This window comes from Choloepus didactylus, chromosome 2, assembly GCF_015220235.1.
Source record: "Choloepus didactylus isolate mChoDid1 chromosome 2, mChoDid1.pri, whole genome shotgun sequence".
Taxonomy (NCBI): Eukaryota; Metazoa; Chordata; class Mammalia; order Pilosa; family Megalonychidae; genus Choloepus; species Choloepus didactylus.
The window spans coordinates 209760901-209782654 of NC_051308.1; the positions used below are offsets into that span (position 1 = coordinate 209760901).

Consider the following 21754-nt stretch of genomic DNA (forward strand, 5'->3'; position numbering starts at 1 on the left):
AAAGCCCCGGAACCGGCAGCCGGCTGCGCGCACTGCGCGCAACCTCTTGAGGAGGCCGGGAGACCCACCTGACCCGCGCGAGGAAGCCGAGACCCAAAGTTGACAGCCACCTGCCCAAGTCCCCAGAGTGAGTTCTCTCTGAGTCGGGCCTGCAACCCCCTACTTCTGAGCCCCATTCCCAGGAAAGGTGGAGGCTCGGAAGCCCGCTGCCCCCCGTAAAACATGGAGTCAGATCGAGTCTCCCTCTCCTTCAGGTCCAGAGGATGGAGAGCTGAAATTTCCGTTCAGATGCCCCTTTCTCATCCCCCAAGAGCACCTATTCTCTCTAGAATCTCCACACAAGCTGTTGGCATCCATGGGGCCCTGGGCAAAGGGGGAGAAAGATGAGGTAACTTCAGTCCTTTCAGGGAACTCACAAGTTGTGGGGAGGAAGTGGGACCACTGCCACTAGTACACTGATAAAAACAGCAGCCATTTGTGGAGTGGTTCCTCCATGCCTAGCATGATCTCATTTAACCCCCATAACCACCATATAAGGGAGATACTATCATTATCCCCATTTTACAGTCAAGGAAAAGGAGCCTCAGAGAAGTGAAACAGCCTTTATGTGGCACAGCCAGTCCTGGAATGTTTTGTCTGACTCCAAACTCCAAAGCCTTTACTCTTAACAGCCCTGCTCTGTCCCTCTCTGCAAAATTACCAGAAAGCTGCGTGGGATACGTGTCCCACCCCCCATCCACCACCCCCCCGTAAGAAGAAACCCTGGGAAGTACAAGGCTACAGTGGCATTCTGGGTTGAGAGAATCAAGGAAACGTTTGGAAAAAAGAGTGCTGTGATCAGGTTCTTGAAAGGAGATGAGAGGACATTAGTCTAGAGCAGAGCCCAGGCATGGGAGCCAGAAAACAGTCTTTTCCTCTGCTCCTCTGTCTCTTACGCCAACATCCTCTCAGTCTTCACAGACCCTCAAGAGGCCAGGTGGGGGCCAATTCACCCTGATTAGTGGGATTCTCAAAGACCACTCACCTCTGGTCCTGGGGTTGCTCATTATCAGACTCTCTTTTTTCTTTTTTTAAATGCCTCATTGCCTGAGGAGAGAGAGGGTCTGGATGCTCCAGGGTGACCATGCCAAGCTTCCTTGTAGGCCCTAGCAAATCCCATCTTCTGGGAGCACAGGTCTCGGCCACTGTTGAGCAGCTGGGAGCCAAAGTGAGGCAACTCAGTACTGTGAATAGGGCACGGGCAGCCCCCTGTGGCTCCACCGTGAGATGTGTGACACTGTTCTGTCTCTTCCCTCAGGGTTTGAATAAGATGAGGTGGTCTCTGATCCCTTGCAACTCTAAAATATTCACTCTTACAGAATCATACTGTATCACAAGTGAACTGGGTCTCCTGCCAGACCATTAGTTCCCAGAAGATCAGAACCGCATCTTATTCAATGCTGGCACCCCCACTGCCTAGCTGGGGGCCTGACTCATAGTAGGAGCTTAATAAATGTGTGCTCAGTGAATGAACGCTCAGTCTTACTCAGGTACAAGGAAAAGAGGAACTCATTTGGAAAAGTCCCAGGTTCCTCCCTTTATTAGCTGTATGTTTCATCCTGGGTCACTTAATTAACCTCTGTGATGGTTTATTTTGTCAACTCGGCTGGGTTATAGTGTCCAATTGTTTGGGCAGACACTGGCCTAGTTGTTACTGTTGTTACTTACTGTTACTGCTACCATGGATGTAAAGTCTACAATCAGTTGACTTAAGGTAAAGGAGATTACCCTCAGCAACGTGGGTGAGCCTCATCCACACAGTGAGTAAAATGGTAATATTGACTATCTGGAAGAGTTATTTTGGGAGTGAAATAAGAAAATGCTTGGGAAGTGCTTAGTCCCAGTGCCTGGGAGCAGAGGCTGGCCTGGTCCCCCTCCTGGCCTGATTCCAGTCTGTCGATGTAGCAGTGCAAGATTCCAGATATGGCCTGATCAGGCCAGCACAATGGGCCTATTATTTCCTGCAGTCTGGACGTGACACATTGTTAATGCAGCCTAAGACTGCTGGGCTTTGGAGTATTTCTCTCCCATGATCAGTTCCCATCAGGTTGTGGTCAACTAAATCATTCGGTTCCTTTTCACCGGAGCTGGGGTCAAGTAAGGTCTCCCCCCCAGCCTCTGCTTTGTGCAGTGTCTTGAAGCTCACAGCAGGACAATGTCATCTTGCTTATTCCAGCCTGTCAAAATTGTTTTGAATCCTGGTTCTGTTGCCCACTGTTTCCTCTCACTCTGTAATTTTAGATCCAGCTTGCCCCTTGTGACTTCAGCTCCACCATCCATATTGTTGGGCAGGACAGAGCCCCGTAACACACAACTAGAGACTCATTCACCATGAACTGACTCAGCGCAGTGCTGATACAACAGCTCCCAATGACTGAGCACCCACTGTATGCTGACCAGGTAATGTTCTAAGTGCTTTACATATACCATCTCATTTATCCTTATACCACCACTGGGGAGGGGGTAGTTTTTAATCACCCCCATGTTATAGATGATGAGCCTGAGGCTAAGAGAAGAGAAGCAGGGACCATATTTTATAAACCCAGAGTGAGGCCTTTTATTCTTTTGGTGAATTTGGTTGCATTAGCTGTCACCCTTCAAGTGCCTACAGTCCTGACCACGTGTCTCCATTGGCCATTCTCCTTCCCACCCTCTTACCTCCAAGTCACCAAGCCTGGAATCCAGGAGGCTTTGCTGAGGCTCCAGTCCATGTGGGCAGAGGACAAGCCCCCAGCTCTGTTAGCCTCAGAAGCCTAGAGCAGAGACCTCAGCCTATTCTTTGAAGCAACGTTCTTAGACCACCCCTTGTAGCTCTCCACCTGCCTGTCCTCACAGGGCAGCAGCCAGTGGTCCCCAAGGGCCACTGGGGAGGCCCCTGGGTCCCCTGAGTTTCCTGAGATACACAGCAGCAGAGTTAAGTGCAAAGATCCCAGAGATAAATCACCTGGCTTCATAGCTCAGCTCTACCATTACAGTCTGCCTCGTGGGAGGTGATATAAGGCAAAGGAACAGCCAGGTTGAAGAGGTAAGAGTTGGGCAGATGCTGGAGCAAGGGCTTCTGGGAACAGCTGCTGTGTCGGGAATGCTCTCTGCCTCGCTCCTTTGTTTGCTCTTTAGGGAGGAAGCAGGGCAGAAAGTAAGAAAGAGGGAGTATTGAGGGCCCTGAGAGAAGCTCTTCAGGGAGGAAATATCTGAGGGCCCTTGAAGCCACTTCAGGCTGCCCTTTCCTGCCTGGTTGTTGATTGGGCAATTGTAGGGGCAGGAGAGGCCTCAAGGCTGACCCATCTGCTCTCACGAGGCTATGAACCTCTCCACAGGGAGGCCCTCTGTCCTGGGCTTTGGGGCTGGACTGGGATCTGGGTCTGACTTCTGAGCTTCATTTCTCTGGGGGCCAAGGGACATGGAGAGTACCCAGAGATTCGCTAGGATAAGTGATGCCTCTCCTCCAACCAGTGATGCTGCCCGAAGTCCGAGATCCTACCTAGAAGAGAGAGACAGCCCTACTCCCTCAGGAAGGCTCTAGCTCCTGAGGAAATGTAAGAATGACTGAATAGGCAATATCAGTCTTCTATCAGAGAATGCTGCCACCTGAGGCCATGGCACAGTTCTGTGGAAGCCCCAGGGGTTGGGCCAACCTACCAGGTGGCTCCAGGGCCCATTGGATCAGGTGAGGCCTGGCCTCAGGTGTGGGGGAGTGGTTGATGCCCAATCAGTACCTCTGCCTTCCTGGCTTGCCAGGACTCTGCCCTGGGCTCTCCTCATCTTCACGTCACTTTCCTGCACAAATGACTTGCTGGACTGAGGCCAGGGTGGCAGAAGCAGATCCTGCCCTTAAGATCCCTGGAATCCTGCTCCATCTTTGGGCCTCCTTTTACCTACATCTGCACACAAAAATAGCCTACTGGGCAACCCAGCACTGTGTAATGGCGGCTTCCCACTAGGAGTCAGTATTTTAAGAGGTCACCTCCCACCTCCACTATGGGCAAGCCAGGACCTCGGGCATTTGGTGGCTGGTTCCAGACTCAATGTGGTAACAATATGGTGATGCCGTGATCTCATGCTGATTAACAGCAAAAGATAAGAGCATAGCTGGGCAGTTTTAAAGAGCTTGGAGTCAGGTTCATTAGGGCTTGAATCCAGCTCTGCCTCTAGTTCTCATGGGCTGTTCAGTTAACTTCTCTGTGCCTCATTTATCTTCTCTGTAATAATCCTGATGATCTGGTGAGACTGGGTATACCAAACAAACCTCAGGTTTGGCTCTCCACAAATTTCTTTCCTTTGTCCTTTATCTCTGATTGGCAGAACATATGTCTTTAATTAATAGACAAGGGGAAAACAAATTTCTTACCAAGTTTTTCAACTTAGTTGAAACACGGGGCCTAGTACACGTGAATGCAAAATGTCCATAATTGTAGGTTGTAACCTACAGCTACTCTAATTTGAAAAAAAATGAGCAAAACAAAACACAGGGCCTTGAGGTGGGGGGGAGGATTCTTGGAGGTATAAAGGAGGCCTTGCCAATGCATTCATTGAGTCTACTCTAAGCCCACCCTGCTGCATAGAAATGAATAAGGCATGGATGATCTTGTCCTTTAAGGGGGTCACGCCCATTGGAGGAGAGAAACACAGGCAGGACTGTTATAAACCATGTGGCAAAGGCCTAATGGAGACCTGTCTGACTGCACAAAACAGGGAACAGCAGATTGTGTTTGATGGATCTGGGAGGCTTCACCCAGAAGGTGATGTGGAGTGGAGTCCTGTAGGATGATTAGCAGCTCCTGAAATAGGGAAGGGCAGGCTGGACAAAGGGAATGTCACACCCAAGGAGGTGTGATGGAGGAAGGTAGGTGTAGAAACAGTGAAATGTTTGAGTTGGTCAGGCATTTGCTGGATGGAAAATTGGTAGACTCTGAGGCTCAGAAGATGGAAGGAGCATTCTTTATCCTGAAGATGGTGAGGGAGCCATTGAAAAGATTCTGAGCAAAGGGGTAAAATGACCACATTGGGGCTTTATAATGATGACACTGCCACTTGCCACCCATTTCTCTTGTCCGTTGCAGCAGTGCCCTCACTGTTCCCACCTGTTTCTAGCCTCTCTCCGTCTGATGCAGTCTCCAACAACAGAGTTTCTAAAACAAATCTGACCATGTCATCCATTTGCTTTTAAACCCACCTATTATATAAATGTTTGATGAATAAAAGAATAAATGAGTGAATGATCTGTAAACTTCTTCCTCTATGTTTCTGGGTCTATAGGTCTAAATAAAGCACTTCCTGATTTCCTTTCTAGAAGAAGTAAGGTCAGAGAAGGTGTTTCAGTTTCCCAGCTGCTAAAACAAATACTATACAATGTGCTGGTTTACACAATGGGAATTTATTGGCTCACAGTTCTGAGATAGGAGAGGTCCAAATTCAGAGCTTCAGCAAGGGGAGGCTTTCTCCCTGGGGCTGTATGCCAGAGATTCTTGGTCCTTGGCTTTCCTGTCACATGGCAATGCATGAGGCAATGTCTTCTTCTTTTTCCTCTGGATTCCCTTGACTTCCAGCTTCTTCCTGTGGCTTTCTCTCTATATATATCCGAATTTCATTCTGTTTATAAAGGATTCCAGTAATAGAGATTAAAGACCAACTTGATTCACTTGGGCCACACCTTAACTGAAGTTACATCTTCAAGAGATCCTATTTACAATGGGCTCACATCTACCAGAATGCAGAGCCAGACCAAGAACATGTCCAAACTGGGGTGTATAATTCAGTATATTCTGTGTATAATTCACAGAAGGGTCACATAACAAGTCAGTGACAGCAGGATTCTGTTTCCTGTTCCATCAGGATTCTGAGGGGGCAGTCCTGGCAAAGAAAGCCCCAAGCCATGCTCTGCCTGGTCTCTGAGTCCTCAGGATGGACCCTGCAGAACCAGGGCTAGAAGAACCAAAAAACCCACCTCCACGCCCATACATACAGCAGTCCCTTTTTCTCCCTGAACTGGAAGCAGGGCAGGGCTAGGATCTGGACGTCTATCTGCTCAGCTTGCAATCTTGGCCACCCCCTCCTCTGAGATTGTTCCAGGAGGGTCATCAAGGAGCCACTGGGCTCTGGGCTGGGCATGAGTTTCCATGCCACCCTTACTATCAGGCTAAACTCTGAGTACTGGTGCTGAAATGGGGTCTGTGTTGGGTTCTAGGCTCTTGGGTGGATTCTGGGCTGCCCTGGGCTCCATCTAAACTTTGGGCTTAGCTTTGATTTGAAGGCTGACCTGAACTTTCGGAGGGCTGAATTCTGGGGTCTGAGCATTGGCCCTCTGAGCTCTGGATTCTAGGCTGAGGGCTGGGTTTTAGGCTAGGACCTGGCTCTGACTTCTTCTTTTCTTTTAATCATACAAAAATCTATTGTATTTTTATATACTTGCAATGGACAGACGGACACCAAAATAAAAAATATGATACCATTTACAATCACTCAAAAAAAAATGAAATACTTAGGTGTAAATGTAACAAAATATGTACAGGACTTGTATGCTGAAAAGTATACAATGCTGATGAAAAAATAAGAAATATTCTCCTCAAATTGATAAATAGATTTAATGCAATATCTATAAAATTCCAGCAACATTTATATATGGAATTTATATTGAAACACGAACATAGAATAGCTAAAACAATTCTGAAAAATAGTCAAGTAGGAGGAATCACCCTTTCTGGTTTCAAAACTTATTATACAGCTACAGTGATCAAGATTGTGTGATATTGGTGGAAGGATTGGCTCTAAGTTCTTTGACTCTGGCTGGACTGAATTCTGAGCTGGACTTTGGACTACGGCTGGTCTGGTTTGAGCTGTTAGTTCTAGACTCTAGATTGTGTTATAAGCATTGGGATGGGTTTTGAGCTCTAGGTTCTGGGTCCAGGTGCTGGGCTGGGCTGGGATGGGCTCTTGACTGGGCTCTAGGTTGGGCTGGGCTGGGCTGGGTTGGGCTCTTGACTGGGCTCTAGGTTGGGCTGGGCTGGGCTGGGTTGGGCTCTTGGCTGGGCTCTAGGTTGGGCTGGGCTGGGCTCTGGGTTCGGCTGGGCTGAGCTCTGGGCTGGGTTTTGGGCTGGGTTGGGCTCTGGACCTTCCAAGTAGGCTATGGTCTCTGTCCTCTGAACTCTAGGCTCTGGGCTTATGTTGCTGCGAGGTGGTCGGGAGGAAGCAGTTTGTCACAGAAGGGAGAGTAGCAAGTTCTTGAGCCTCTCCGTTCATTCCACTCCACTTCCTGGAGGCTTTCAGCTTTGCTCCCTCCTCCTGGGAGAGAGGGCCAAAGTAGGGTGGTAGTAGCCTTCCTTGAAATCTTCCAGGACTTTCCTGGCCACCAGGAAGAAAGAGGTGAAGGGTAAGGCATGTGACACGTGAGGGTGTCCTCAGGTGACCAGAGCCCATCTGGCATGTTATCAAGTACCTCTCCACAGAGCAGAGAACAGGTGAGGAAGCCCAGCCCCAGCCCAGCCCCAGCCCCAGCCTGACTTTCTAAGCATGGGAGGGAGGCAGCCACCAGGGCCTGGGACTTAGACTGAGGAGTCTCCACCCCACCTCTCCTGCCTTATTCCCCAGCACTTCCCTCTACCCTCTCTTCCAGTCAAGGAGTCACCCAAGCCTTTGCTTGTGCCCTGCCCTTTGCCCGTTTTGTTTCCTTTCAAGGTCTGCCTTCCTCCCACGTCTGCTCCATGCCCAGCAGAATTTCTCTCCAGCCCCATTTCTGGTCATGTGTGCTCCCTGATGCTGCTCCCTCAACCGAAACGTCCATGGAAGATTTGACACTTCCTTTACAAGCCCAGCCCCTTTACTTGCTTCTCCACCCCCAACCCCCAAACAAGGCCCACATGTATGCAACAGATTTCACTGAAGGCACAGGGATTACTGTAAATGACTATAACTAGAAGAGATCAATTTAAATTGTACATGTCACATGACTTTCCAAGAGGAAAACAACCAAATGCAGTGAAAAGTTTCACAGGCTGTCTCCCTATGGGTACATCCAGTCCCTAATTTTATTCTCCTGTCTTAAGATCCTCCTTCCCCCTTACTCCCATAAAGAGGCCACCTCTTCAGTTCTCTGATAGGCAAAATCTCCATCAGGCTCTATGAGGAAACCTCAACCCTCCCAGGCTACATGAGAAACACTTAGAGAACTCTTCCGCAAGTCTGAGTTATTCAGTCTAGAATAATATCATGGCTGGAGGACGGAGGGGTATAGGAAATGGGCTTCAACTACACAGCCTAAGGGGGACTCAGCAATTTGGGCCTTTAAGGTCCTATCCCTTTAAAGTCTTTCTATCAATGAGAAGTGATGGGTTGTGCCTCCTCCTCATTGTTCAGACTTGGCCTTCTAGGGGCATGTGGGGATGACAGTGGGGTGGTTAAATGTGGATCAAGTACTCACACACATATACACACATACACATATATGCTCACCTATAAAAGACAAGTGTTTATTCTCAGCATCGGTACAATCTAAATCTATATTGAGGAAGAGAAACACTTTTCTGAGACCCCCATAATCTAAACCCTGCCCACAGTGCAGATAATGCTCAAATTATTTTTTAGAGCAATGTCAGTTCTGGGAACATCCTTCTGCTTCCAGGCTATGCCCCAGCCTAACATGCATAAAAAGTGGCCCCAGTAAAGAGCATGATGCATGATGGTTCCTCTTGTATACACAGTGTCCTTACAAGAGCTTTGAAATGATTACTTTCTTCACTTTGGACCAGGTGAAAATCATGGAGGGGATGAAGTTCTTTCCACCCTTGAGCAGAGCATTCCAGGAGACTGGAGAGTTGGGTCTTCCAAGTATGTGTTCATTCTTTACATCTCAGCTCCAGTCCCCCACTCTGACTACTGCATCCTCCCTTTCAGCTCTGTTTGTCCATCCTAGAAAAGCCCTCAATCTGAAGCACACAAGTCTGTGTACCTCCTGTTCTTGTTCAGTTCTTGACATACTTCATGTTTGTTCATTTTGTCTCCCCAGCCAGACTGGAGTCCTAGGATACAGGGACTAGGCTAGGGTCTCTTTGTTCAAATGAGCATTTACTGAGCCCTGACTGTGCCAGGCAGAGTCCTCAAGGAGTTCAGAGTCAAGAGGGAGAGGCCAACAGGTAAATAAATCATTACCGTCAGAGTGTGATATACTCCACACAAGAGGGGAACAGGAGAGGCATGGGCAAGGTTGCCACATTGCCCAACTCTGGGGGTCTGTATGAGTGCCCCCCACCCAGAGTGGTGCAAAGAGGAGGCCCTGGTCATGTGGGAGCCCAGAGGACTTACTTGACCCAGGCTGGGATGTCCAGGGAAGTCCCTTAAGGGGACTAGATATTATCTGAGGCTCCAAGGACAAATTCACCTAGCAGATGAAGAGCAATTCCAGCAGAGCAAACAGCATGTACAAAGCTGCAGAGGGGCAAGGGAACATGTTCAGTGTTGGGAAATATCAAGAAATACATTTTGACTGAAGCTCTGGGCACATGTCAGGGGACACCTGGAACTTGTTTATTAAATGAGTTAATGAATGCAAGTAGCAGTATAATAACAAAGATCATAATCACTGACATGGGCAAACTTCTCATCCTATGCCAGGCATTGTGCTAAGTGGTTTATATCTATTTTCTCATTTTAACTTCATGAGGTAGGTTCCTTATTAGCCTCCATTCTGCTGATAAAGAAACCGAGACTCAGAAAAATTAATCAACTTGCTCAAGGTCACAGAGCTAGTGAGTGGCAGAGCCAGGATGGAAACCCAGATCATCTAGACTCCAGAATCTTGAGCCCTTAATTACTGCTTCCCTCAACACTACTGCCCTTGACTTTGGTCCATGGTGGCTTCAATGCAGACCCAGGCAGGCACCGGCAGTCTTGTTGGCCCCCCACCCTTGAACTTTGCCAGCAGCAGTGCCTTCAGAGGGCATAGGCAATGACAACGGATGGCACGAATGGGATTTTGAGCAAGAGAAGAGGAAATGGGGAGAGGATCTCATGGGCTAATTCTCTGAGCATATATGAGAAGCCCCTGGGATTCCCAGAGCTCTCCAGGAGCAATTTGAGGGAGGCTGGGGTCCCACAGTACTAGGAAAACACTATCTGGTGACTGCTTATGTGCCCTTGTTTTTTTTTTTTTTTTTTTTTTTTTTTAAATATTCATTTTATTGAGATATATTCATATACCACGCAGTCATACAAAACAAATCGTACTTTCGATTGTTCACAGTACCATTACATAGTTGTACATTCATCACCCAAATCAATCCCTGACACCTTCATTAGCACACACACAAGAATAACAAGAATAATAATTAGAGTGAAAAAGAGCAATTGAAGTAAAAAAGAACACTGGGTACCTTTGTCTGTTTGTTTCCTTCCCCTATTTTTCTACTCATCCATCCATAAACTAGACAAAGTGGAGTGTGGTCCTTATGGCTTTCCCAATCTCCTTGTCACCCCTCATAAGCTACATTTTTATACAACTGTCTTCGAGATTCATGGGATCTGGGTTGTAGTTTGATAGTTTCAGGTATCCACCACCAGCTACCCCAATTCTTTAGAACCTAAAAAGGGTTGTCTAAAGTGTGCGTAAGAGTGCCCACCAGAGTGACCTCTCGGCTCCTTTTGGATTCTCTCTGCCACTGAAGCTTATTTCATTTCCTTTCACATCCCCCTTTTGGTCAAGAAGATGTTCTCCGTCCCACGATGCCAGGTCTACATTCCTCCCCGGGAGTCATATTCCATGTTACCAGGGAGATTCACTCCCCTGGGTGTCTGATCCCACGTAGGGGGGAGGGCAGTGATTTCACCTTTCAAGTTATGTGCCCTTGTTTTTATCCCAGGTGTAGTGTGGCCTGGTTACACCCTGAAAAATGTCACCTTCTCTTCAGCTCTTTCATGTCTGCATTCCCTTGTCACTGTTTTTTAACCCCAGCAGGACCTCCCATCCCTCCACTCCTCCACCTTCTCCCAACCTAGTAGCCCCTTCCTAGTTTCAATTCCTCTTTCCTCCCACAGGGCTAGCATATCTCTTGCCAACACTTTCCCCTGCCCCTAGCCTGCAAAACTCGATCCTTTCTCTGCTCCTATTGTAGACTGCTGTGTGTGCTGCCAGAGGAAGCCACGTAATTACATGCAGTTTCTGAGCTCACCTGCTCTGCGGCCTTTTGCCCAGGCCTTGCTGGCCCTCTTGTCTTTTTTTCAGCCTTATTGTAGGGCTTTTCCTTACAACTCAACCTTCAATATCAGTGCTCTGAGGATTTCTTCCTTTCACGCTCCTTTCTCTTCATGCTATACTCTCCCACAACTTCGATGACCATATTTATTCTAACAGCTCTCAAATCTATAGCTCCACCAATATCTGGATGCCTGAATATGCATTCACCTATTGGTTCATACAACCAATTATTCTTTGGTTGTAGACACTATGTTTGGAGGATGACATGGACCCAGCCCTCCTGAGCTCACAGTCTGGGGGAAAAGACAGGGATCTATAAATGGGCAATAAGAATGGACTGTGTTGGCAGAGAGAGCTGAGGAGGCAGATAAGGTGCAGCTGACCCAAGGAAAGTGTCAGGTAGGCTTGAGTTTGGTTATGAGTGACAGAAAGCCCTAAATCAGTCACTCTAACAACCAGTTAGAAGTCTGGAAATAACTAGTTCAGAGCTAGTATGGTGGCTCCATGATCATCAGAGACCCTGGTGCTTTCTGGTTTTTTGGTTTTTTAAAAATTTTTATTTTTTATTGTGGTAACATATATACAACATAACATTTCCCATTTTATCCACTTTCAAGTATACAATTTGATAGTGTTAATTACATTCACAATATTGTTCTGGTGCTTTCCATTTTGTTGCTCTACCATCCTCTGCCATCCTCAACACAATACTTCCACCTCATTGTCCAGTATGACTGCTCAAGCTCTAGTCATCACATCTGCATCCCATCCAGCAGGAAGGAGGGATGGCCCCCTATCCCTTTAAAAATGGTTCCCGGAAGTTGCACAAAACATTTCGGCTTACAAGGTATTGGTCAGCATTTAGTCACATGGCCATACCTAGCTGCAAGGAATGCTGGGAAATATAGTTTTTATTCCAAGCCAATCATGTCCCTAGGTAAAAACCAGGGTTCTAGGACTAAGGACAAGCAGGATAATGGATATTAGGGGACAGCTAGTAGTTTCAGCTTAAGACAGCATCCTGATGAGCCCATGCTTATACTGAGTTTTGAGAGTTGAATCAGAGTTAGCCAGGCAGAGTAGAGTGTTTTAGGCAGCTGGAGCTTCATGGTGCATTCTGGGAAATGCACGTGGTTTGGGGTATCTCCAGTATGGAATGAATATTCAGGAGCAGTGGGAAATAGGCAGGATCATATCATCAAATGAATCATATTCTGAGAGGGGAGCACAGTCTACTATAAGGAAAGAGGAGCAGGAAAGTGCCGGCCTGGGTTAAAATTAGATTTCTCCAAAGATGAGCAGCCTAGGGTGCAACTTGGCCCAAAAGCCCGTAAGTTCTCCTCCCTTTCAGGCACAGAGTTCCAGGAGACACTGATTTGCAATCTGTCTAGACTTCCCTTGCAAGAAGGTCCTGGAGGCTCTGGAGCTGGGCTACAGTGCTGAGGTAGGCATCTAGGATCAGTTAGTGGCAGCAAAGCCATTGGCCCCACTAGCATCGATCGCTGGTCAATGGCAGGGCAGTGGTGGAGGGGGAGAAGAGGGTAGGACTGATCCCACATGAGTTCCCAGCTGGAGCCTCCTCCCCAGACACATCACCAGAACTTCCAAAGGTTATATTTATTTCCCTGGTGAGTTTGCAGACATGGGGGCTGGGCAGCCAGCTGGGTGTAGGGTGTCTGGCTCTCTAGAGGAATAGACCCAACTCCCTCGGCTCTGCCCCCACTGCTTTTCTTGTCTCCTGCAGCAAGTGAACAGTGACCTTGGTCTGGACCACCTCAAAGTGTTCGGCAGGAAATCTCAAATGCTCCAGTACCTCCCCAGGCTAGCAGAGCTCTCCAGCCCACATCCCTCACACACACATTCACATCACACGTGCAGACACACACATCACATAACAGATCCACCAACACACACTATTTATACTGAATACCCAGGTCCACATCTATCTCCACATGTACAGTTGTTCACGTGAGAAAATCACTTAGACACACCACTCATGTGCTATGTATAGGGACAGCCCTCCAAGTACCTCCGTCATTTACAGACACATGTGGTGGCCTCAGTACGGACCCAGGCAGGCACCTGGGTTGTTGGCCCTCATCCTTGAACTTTGCCAGCAGCAGTGCCTTCAGAGGGCATTGGCAGTGACAAGGGATGACACCACTGGGATTTTGAGCAAGAGAAGAAAATGGGGAGAGGCTCTCATGGGCTAATTCTCTGAGCATATATGAGAAGCCCCTGGGATTCCCAGAGCTTACAGTCTGGTGGAAAAGACAGGGATATATAAATGGGCAATTAGAATGGACTGTATTGGCAGAGAGAGCTGAGGGAGGCAGAATATGTATATATGGACATATACATGCTGCACACATGACATTCAAGCATGCCCGCACTCACAAACATATCATACCCAGACCCCCGCTGATGCTGGTCACTGTGCCTTGGGGGCAGGGTCCCCAAGTTTCCTTATCCATAGGAACCCTTGCCTTCTGAGCTTTTGACAGGATGGTGACTCAGCGAGGCAGCTGTAGGGGAGAAGGAAGTACCCTTATCTCCCCAACCCAAACACATATACTCAGCTCCCAGCAAAGAAAGTAGACTGGCCTTTTCCCCACGACCCTGTGGACTTCTGTTTGCCCCTGACATCAGGGACGTGAAGTTCTGGGCAGGGGATCCATTATGATGCTTCAGCTCTCTTCCCACTGCCCAAGATGTCTTAGCGACAACAGTCCCAGCCAGCAGCCTAGAAACAAGCAGCACTGGCCCACCAGTGTCATGGTGGCAGGAGAAGCTCTTATGCAATGGGCACCATGGAATTGTACAGGCGCTTACAGGAGTTGGCCCACTGGACTGGGAAAAGGTAAAGAGCAAAGGACCTCGCGGTGATTGACATCTACTCTGTGCCAGGCGCCATGCCCAGAGTTTCACAGCATTGTCTCCCTTCATTCTCACATCAGCTGTTACTCCCATTTTATAGACAAGAGAACTAGGGTCCAAAGAGGTGTTTGAAGCCTCCTGGTACTCTTTGTCCCTTTAGCACTGGCTAGTGGCTTTAATTGGGGTTGAGGTGGTGCAACAGAGTGGCTCCAGAGGAGGAGTAATGACACCACAAGGGGGCAGGCTGCACAGGCGCTGTCCTAGGCTGCTCCATGCCTCTAATTGGGGAGTACTGAGGTAGGAAACTTCAGCCCAGGAAAGTGAACTAGGGAAGTTGGCTGGGTTGTGAGTTTCAACCCACAGCTATACCTAAGCCCATATTAGTTCTGGATTTTGAGCCAAAGGTGGAGCCAAGTCAGGAGCTGGAGGCAAAGCTTGAGGCAGGTCAGATCTAGGGTTGGAACTGAGCCAGGAGCTGGACCTGGAGCTGCTTCTGTCACTGCAATGGATCCAGGCCAGGGCAAGAGGCTGAACCTGGAGCCAGAGCCAGGATGGAGGGGATAGGAGATGGAGGCCAAGGTGCTCCCACTTCGTGCTTACAGAATGTCCTCAGTATGTCAGGTACTCTGCTGGGCACAAAGGGAAGGACACACAGGAACTCACACTGTTCAGTAAGGGAGACAGACAGAAATATGAAGAACTTTAATCCAAGGCACACTAGGTTCTGGCAAAAGGGCCCTGCATGAAGCTGGGCTGTGAAAGGTGGTCAGGTCTCCAGTTGGCAGAGGTGGGTAAGAGTGTGTGGTAGGCAGAATCAGTGGTGGGAGTGAAGGCCCAGGGGTGAGGAAGTCTAGCCCACAGTCTGCTCAGAGGACAGTAAGTAAGTTTTGGAGAGCAGAGAGAGTGAGGCTGCTGAGGTTGGTGACCAGAGCCTGGGAATTTGGACTTCATCCAGAGGTCAACGTGAAGTCTTTGGCAGGCATTACAAAGGACTTTGACATGGTCAGATTTGTGTTTTAGTTGGGCCCTTTGACTGCTGATGTGGAGGAAGGACTAGGGGTGGACCTGAGAGAATTGGAAGGCGGCGGGACCACAGAGAATGCTGAGGTAATAGCCAGGGCAGATCATGAGGTTCAAACTGGGGCAGTGACCCCAGGAGTGGAGGAGAGGAGACAGATGCAAGATCTGTAAAGGGGTAGGTTTGACAGGATTTGGTGATTGTTTGGAGGTTGGGAGTGAGAGAGAAGGACCCCCAGGTAGAGCCTAAATGTCAGAGAGCCTGGGAAACCACTGTAGAAGTGGGGCCACCCCAGGAGAAACCAAAGGGACAGAGCCAGTGCTCCAGGCTTATCCTCCCAACTCTGCCTCTTACTAGCTGCATGTTCTTGGCATGGTACTTACGCTCTCTGAGCCTTAGTTTATTTTTCTATAGAATGGAGAAAGTTGTATTTCTTTCATAAAGTTGTTATGAGGATTAGGGAAACTGTGTATGACAGTGTGTGGCACATCGTAGGAGTTGATGCATGTTTCAAAGCTCAGCCGTGGCCCAGCGCAGATCTCTGACTCCCAAGCAAATCACTGGCCTCTACTGATGATTGCATACCTCCTGGCTTCAAGGGGCAGAGTTCCCATAGAGGAGCCTGGCCTGCAGCCAGCCTGCTGTCTTACAGGGGACTGGCTAAGAGTTGGTATGGCAGCCCCAGGCACCTCTGGCCTCTCTACTTCCCCACAGTTGAGCAGAATGTCCTGGAATGCATCCTATTTGCTCTTTCTACAGCCAGGGGGCCCACCGTTTGGCCCTTCCTCTGAGTTCTCCTTCCCAGCAATGTCCCCAAGGCCCACCAAGTGGCTCTGAAGGGCAGGAAAGAGCCTCTGAAGAGCACTTAGGTGTCCTAAACTTGACTGGGATCTTGCTTCACCTCACCCGTCTTTTGGTGACAGTAGGGCCGGGTCAGAATTCCTCCTCCCCGCCTATGCCTCAGTCCACTTCTGCAGTGGAGTATGGGGGAGGGGCCCAGCCCTGTAGGTTGGAGGCTAAGGCTGCCCAGGGAGGCAGCTAGACTGCAAATCCTTGCAGGCTCTTCTTCCCTTCAACATCGTTTCAACTCCGTTAAACATCCTTAATCCCTTAAATGTAAACAGATCCTGGGGTCCATCTGTCCTAGGCTTCCTGCTCTTTCCACACAGCCCTGGGGTGGTTTGGCCCCCTGACTCAATGAGGACCCATCTCAAGTACAGCTCTCTCTTCTGAATACCAGACCCCTGACATTCCACTAATCTCTGCATGGCTGACCCAGAATCTCAGACCCTACATGACTAGAAGCAACTCATTGGCCTTCCTCCCCCTCCTCCTCTGGGCCCCCAAGTCAGTGAATGGGTCCACCTTCCACCCATTCTCCCAGGCCAGAAACCCAAGAGTCAAACTTGCCTCTTCTCTCTCCTAGCCATACCTCCTGTCAGTTCTGCTCTCTAACTACCTATAACCTGTCTGCTCCTTCTCTCCATCTCCACTCCACTTCCTGGGGAAGATGGTCACATCTTTGATCACTAGTCCCTTGCCTTCCCTAGACCAGCTATGAAAACTCAAAGTTCTACAGATCTTTTTCTTGGTTTCAGAGACTCAGATGGCATAAGCTGTTCCATTTGGACATGTTTGAGAAATATTTTATTAGAAGATGTCTCAGAAGGCAACATTTTAAAATCAGGCAATCAATAATCAAAATTTCAGGTAAACTTGCCTTTTAGAATAAACTTGCTTTTCAGGCTTTTGCAACAAGTGAATTGCCCAAGAGGTTTTTTTTCTTGTACAAAAAGAATTATCACCTCTTTGCAAAGGCATACAAAATATGCTATATATATATATATATATATATATATATATATATATATATATGCCTCAGCATAATACCCAGCTGCAACTTATAAAACACAAACTTTCCAGATCTTCAATCTTTTCAAAAGAAGCCACAATCCTAGTTTTAGATGAAACTTCATAATTTTTTAATGGCATCAATTTTAAAAGTCTTTAAAACCATTGTGAAGGCCAGTTTGCAACTTTTGACTCCACACCACTTCTTAAATAGTGTTTCATAATAAAAATGAAAAAGAAAATCTTAGCCTTAGCAAATGCATACTAGTTGCAGACATGGTTCCAAGTGCTTCACATGTAATTCACTTAATCCAACATTCCACCTGCTGAGGCCCAGAGAGCTTATGTAGCTTGGCCAAGTTACACAGCCAGGAGCCAGGATTCCCACCGAGCCATCTGACCACAAAGCCACAAAGATCCTTGGAATCATGAATTAAGTTTTTGTGCACCAGCTCCTACCACAGTTCAATAACAGACGTGTGCATGAATAAATTAATGAAAGTGCAGATCTGGCCTTCTGTGCACGTTATCACCTGCCTGAAAGTCGCGGGCCCCGCCCCAGCAGCGGAAGGCAAGAACGCGCGCCAGGGGCCCGCGGCGGCGCAGCCAGGAGCGGGGCTCGCACAATGCAGGTGCCGGCTGCTCCCTCCCTTCCGCCGCTTTGAGGCTCACGGACAGTCTCCGCCGCCCCTTCCTGCGCGCAGCCCCTGGCCTGCAACGTCCGGCTGCCCCCCCCCCCCCCCAACCACGAAGCCACGGTCCGGGGGATGAAGTGGGGGGCAGAGGAGGTGCCCCTCGCCGGGCCGGAGTGTTTGGCCGAGCCCTGGCCGGAGGGCTGGATTCTAGTCCCCGGGTCCCCTTCCTGGCTGTGTGCCTGGGGCACGTCGGCCAGCGGTGCCCTCACGGGTTTGTTGCTTCCTGGTAAAGGGGTGGCTTCTCCCTCGCTGCCTGCCGACCCTTCCCGCTTCCATACCGAGGCCCACCCGACTTCTCCCCCAGAGAAAGCGCCCTCACTCTGATCCTAAAATTGACTGAATTTGCGGAAGGAAGGAGCTTGGGTCCGGAGGGGAACACTTTTCCTCTTCAAACGGAGGACCGAGGCCACAAAGTCTCCCTTGTGTTCCCTGAGTGCTACGGAGAGGGGGCGCTCCAGAATACTGCCATTCAGTCCCTTCCATCTTGAGACTGGCCAGCCTGGTAAGGTGACCTGTCCAAGCTTGCACAGCTACAGGTGGCAGAGTTGGGACTCAGACCGAAGTCATCTCTGCCTCTGCTCCCCCAAGGACAGCAGGCTGCACCTCCTCCTGGGTGCTTGGTTCTATGCCAAGTACCCTGGGGAGGAGATAAGAAAAGGATCTGCCCCTGAAAGAGGTGACTTGATCTTGGAAGGCAGTCTAGTCCCCACACCTGGCCAATATGGGGTGTAATAGACCTCCAAGCAGAGGGGGCTCTTTGTCCCCTACTCTAACCTGCTCCTTGATGCACAGGGCTGTCAGGGTGGTGATGCAATCAGAACCCATTAAAATTCAGCAATCCCTCAACCCCCGCACCACACAAGTAGAGGCATACCTCATTTTATTGTGCTTCACTTTATTGTGCTTTGCAAATATTGCATCTTTTACAAATTAAAGGTTTGTAGCAACCCTGTGTCAAGCAAGTCTATGAATGCCATTTTCCAACAGCATGAGCTCACTTTGTGTCTTTGTCTCACAATTTGGTAATTCTTGCAATATTTCAAACTTTTTCATTATTATTATTATATCTGTTATGGTGATCTGTGATCAGTGATCTTTGATGTTACTATTGTAATTGTTTGCAGGTGTTACAAATCATGCCCATGAGACAGCGAACATAATCCATAAGTGGTGTGTGTGTACCAGCTGCTCCACCGACCAGCCATTCCCCCATCACTCTCCCTCCTTCCGGCTTCCCTATTCCCGGAGACACAATATTGAAATTAGTAACCCTACATTGCCTCTAAGTGTTCAAGGGAAAGGAAGAGTCGCATATCTCTCACTTTAAATCAAAAGCTAGCAATGATTAAGCTTAGTGAGGAAGACATGTCAAAATCCTAGATAGGCTGAAAGTTAGGCCTCTTGCACTGGCTGCGAATGCAAAGGAAAAATTCTTGAAAGAAATTAAAAGTGCTATTCCAGTGAACACACAAATGGTAAGAAAGCAAAACAGCCTTATTGATATGGAGAAAGTTGTAGTGGTCTAGATAGAAGAGCAAACCAGCCACGACATTCCCTTAAGCCAAAGCCTAATCCAGAGCAAGGCCCTAACTCTTCAATTCTACAAAGGCTGAGAGAGGTAAGAAAGCTGCAGAAGAAAAGTTTGAAGCCCACAGAGGTTTGTGAGGTTTAAGGAAAGAAGCCATCTTCATAACCTAAAAATGCAAGGTAGAAGCAAGTGCTGATGTAGAAGCTAAAGCGAGTTATCCCAGAAGATCTAGCCAAGATAATTGATGAAGGTGGCTACACTAAACAGATTGTCAATGTACTATTGGAAGAAGATGCCATCTGGGACTTTCATAGCTAGAGGAGAAAAGTCAATGCCTGGCTTCAAAGCTTCAAAGGACAGGCTGACTCTATTGTTAGGTGCTAATGTAGCTGGTGACTTTAAGTTGAAGACAGTGCTCACTTGCCATTCTGAAAATGGTAGTGCCCTCAAGAGTTGTGCTAAATTTACTCTGCCTGCGCTCTATAAATGGAACGACAAAGCCTGGATGACAGCAAATCTGTTTACAGCATGGTTTACTGAATATGTTAAGCCCACTGTTGAGAACTGCTCATAAAAAAAAGATTCCTTTCAAAATATTACTGCTTGTTGACAATGCATCTGGTCACCCAAGAGCTCTCATGGAAATGTACAATGAGATGAATGTTGTTTTCATACCTGTAAACACAACATTCATTCTGCTACCCATGGATCAAGGAGTCATTTCAACTTTCAAGTCTACTATTGAAGAAATACATGTTGTAAGGCTATAACTGCCATAGATAGTGATTCCTCTGATGGACCTGGGCAAAATAAATTGAAAACCTGGAAAGGATTCACCATTCTTGATGCCATTAAGAATATTTGTGATTCATAGGAAGAAAAAGTCAAAATATCAACATTACAGGAGTTTGGAAGAAGTTGATTTCAGCCCTCATGGATTACTTTGTGAGGTTCAAAACTTCAGTGGAGGAAGTAACTGCAGATGTGGTAGAAACATCAAGAGAACTAGAATTAGAAGTGGAGCATGAAGATGGGACTGAATTGCAGCAATCTCACGATAAAACTTGAATGGATAAGGAGTTACTTCTTATGGATGAGCAAAGAAAGTGATTTCTTTTTTTTCTAATTCATTTTATTGAGATATATTCACATACCATGCAGTCATACAAAACTGCATGTTCACAGTACCATTACATAGTTGTGCATTCATCACCAAAATCAATCCCTGACACCTTCATTAGCACACACACAAAAATAACAAGAATAATAATTAAAGTGAAAAAGAGCAATTTAAAGTAAAAAAGAACACTGGGTGCCTTTGTTTGTTTGTTTGTTTGTTTGTTTCCTTCCCTTATTTTTCTACTCATCCATCCATAAACTAGACAAAGGGGAGTGTGGTCCATATGGCTTTCCCAATCCCATTGTCACCCCTGATAAGCTACATTTTTATACAATCATCTTCAAGATTCATGGGTTCTGGGTTGTAGTTTGATAGTTTCAGGTATTTACTGCTAGCTACTCCAATTCATTAGAACCTAAAAAGGGTTGTCTATATTGTGCGTAAGAGTGCCCACCAGAGTGACCTCTCAGCTCCTTTTGGAATCTCTTTGCCACTGTAGCTTATTTCATTTCCAGACAGTGATTTCTTGAGATGGAATCTACTGCTGGTGAAGATGCTGTGAACATTGTTGAAATGACAACAAAGGATGTAGAATAGCACATAAACTTAGTTGATAAAGCAGCAGCAGAGTTTGAGAGGATTGACTCCAGTTTTGAAAGAAATTCTAATGTGGGTGAAATGCTTTCAAACACCATTGCATGCTACAGAGAAATCTTTTGTGAAAGGAAGAGTCAATCAATGCTGCAAACTTCATTGTGGTCTTATTTTAAGAAATTGCCACAACCCCCCCTCCCAATTTTTAGCAACCACCACCCTGAGCAGTCAGCAGCCATCAACATTGAGGCAAACCATCCCCCAGCAAAAATATTACAACTCACTGAAGTCTTGGATGGTTAGCCTTTTTTTAGCAATAAAGTATTTTTAAATTAAGGTATGTACATTTTTTTTTAGACATAATGCTATTGCACACTTAATAGACTACACTATTGTGTAAACATAACTTTTATGTACCGGGAAACAAAAAGTTCACATGACTCACTTTATTGTGACATTCACCTTATTGAGGTAGTCTGGAACTGAACCCACAATATCTCCAAAGTATGATAACAACTATAGCTTAGAGATCATGGAACACCTTTTAGGTGATGGAAGCACCAATCTGAGAACCTTGTGTGGATGATTTCATTTAACCTTCACAAAAGCCAGGTGTGATGAGTTTTATTCTCCCTATTTTACCAATTTAGGAGACTGAAGACCAGATTGCTTAAGTGCCTTTCTCAGGTCATATGGCTCAGGGGTGGCAGAGCCCAAACTGACCCCAGTTTCTTGCATGTTCCTGTCCAGTGCTTTGTGTGGCTGATGGTTTTAGGTCCAGGGGTTTGAGCCAGGCCTGGGGATACAGAGCCAGAGAGATGCTTCCTTGCCCCTCAGGACACTCCCTTTC

At 47.5% G+C, this 21754-nt stretch overlaps 1 long non-coding RNA gene across 1 annotated transcript; it reads left to right on the top strand.

Annotated features, from left to right (window-relative positions):
* The first annotated feature begins 5 nt into the window (after positions 1-5).
* On the top strand, positions 6-20329 carry LOC119527511. Its single transcript, XR_005215411.1, has 3 exons — positions 6-127; positions 2281-2439; positions 18787-20329. It is a non-coding gene; the product is annotated as an uncharacterized LOC119527511 (long non-coding RNA).
* The last annotated feature ends 1425 nt before the right edge of the window (positions 20330-21754 follow it).